Source organism: Schistocerca gregaria, unplaced genomic scaffold, assembly GCF_023897955.1.
Source record: "Schistocerca gregaria isolate iqSchGreg1 unplaced genomic scaffold, iqSchGreg1.2 ptg000362l, whole genome shotgun sequence".
Classification (NCBI taxonomy): domain Eukaryota; kingdom Metazoa; phylum Arthropoda; class Insecta; order Orthoptera; family Acrididae; genus Schistocerca; species Schistocerca gregaria.
Genome location: NW_026061819.1, coordinates 2,553,058 through 2,555,066, shown reverse-complemented (window position 1 = coordinate 2,555,066; position 2,009 = coordinate 2,553,058).

Genomic DNA, 2,009 nt, shown 5'->3' with positions numbered 1-2,009 from the left:
GTTTTCCCATATTAAGGATACTGCAAATAATTAAACAGTATTTTCACCATATTTATAACGCATCTTCTTAGTCATTCTGGGAGTATGGATATACGTTATAACACACATAAAAACTATAGGCCATGAAAGAATAATGCGAATGAGACGAAAATCCGTCGATGTGTAGTACATGTACAGAACAATGTGGATGATTTATCCAACACAAAGTGCTTCAGAAATCGAGCAAGTAAGTAACGCGTTGATCCACATCTGGTGCTTATTCAGGTATTTATTCGATTCGGCATTATTAAGTACAGTTATTGGATGTTCTCCTGAGGTATATCGTGCCAAAATTCTGTCGAACTGACGCGTTAGATCGGCGAAATCTCGACGAAAGATCCATACCCAAAGACTGGAAAGTTGCACAGGTCACACCAATATTCAAGAAAGGTAGTAGGATAACATTATGAATTACCTCGAAGAAAACGACCTATTGACACACAGTGAACATGGATTTAGTGAAGATCGTTCTTATGTAACATGTGAAGTGTTGACTGCTATTGACAAGTGATTTCAGATCGATTCCGTATTTCTGGATATCCAGAAGGCTTTTGACACTGTACCACATGAGCGGCTTTTAGTGAAATTGCGTGCTTTGGAATATCGTCTCAGTTTTGTGACTGGATTTGTGATTTGCTGTCAGGGAAGTCACAGTTCGTAGCAATCGACGGAAAGCCATCGAGTAAAACAGAAGTGACTTCTGGCGTTCCAAAGGTAGTGTTATAGGCCCTTTTCTATTCCTTATATTTATAAACGATTTTGAAGACAATCTGAGTAGCTGTCATAGATTGTTTGCAGATGACGCTGTCGTTTATCGACTAGTAAAGTCGTGAGAACAGCAAAACAAATTACAACACGATTTAGAAAATATGTATACTGCGAAAATTGTCAATTGACCCTAAATAACGAAAAGCGTGAGGTCATCCATTTGAGTGCTAAAAGGAATCAGTTAAACTTCGGTTACACGATAAATCAGTCAAATATGAAGGCCGTAGATTCAACTAAATGCCTAGGAATTACAATTACGAACAACCAAAAATTGGAAGGAACACAAAGAAAATGTTGTGGGGACGGCTAACCAAAGACTCCGTTTTATTGGTAGGACACATAGAAAATGTAACAGATCTACTAACGAGACTGACTACATTACGTTTGTCCGTCCTCTTTTAGAATACTGCTGCGTGGTGTGGGTTCCTTACCAGATACGACTGACTGAGTACATCGAAAAAGTTCAAAGAAGGGCAGCACGTATTGTATTATCGCGAAATATGGGAGAGAGTGCCACAGAAATGATACAGGATTTGGGCTGGACATCATTAAAAGAAAGCCGTTTTTCGTTCCGACGGAATCTTGTCATGAAATTCACCAACCTTCCCCTCCGAATGCGAAAATATATTGTTGACACTGACTACACAGGGAGAAACGATCACCATGATAAGGGAAAGCAGAGCTCGTACGAAAAGATAAGGGTGTTCGTTGTTTCCGCGAGGTTTATGAGTTTCGAATAATAGAGGATTGTGAAGGTGGTTCTATGATCCCTCTGCCAGGCACTTCAATGTAATTTGCAGAGTATCCATGCAGATGAGGTGCTGCCCATAATGCTCCGAACGTTCTCAGTTGGAGAGAGACCAGGCGATCTTGCCGGCCGAGGTATGGTTTGGCAAGGACGAAGACAAGCAGTAGAAACTCTCGCCGTGTGCTGACAGGCATTGTCTTTCTGAAGTGTCAGACCAGAATGGCTTCTCATGAAGAACAAAAAAAAAAAAAAAAAAAAAAAAACAGCACGTGCAATGTCTTGGACTGCTGTGCTGTAAGGGTGTCGCGGCTGACAACCAAAGAGGCCTTACTGTGAAAAGTAATGGCACCCCGGAGCATGACTCCTATTTGTCGGGTCGTATGGTGGTATACCACCACTGTCCATGAGGTTTCCACAAACGCTTTCGGCCTGGAATCTCATTGGCTGGGGTAGA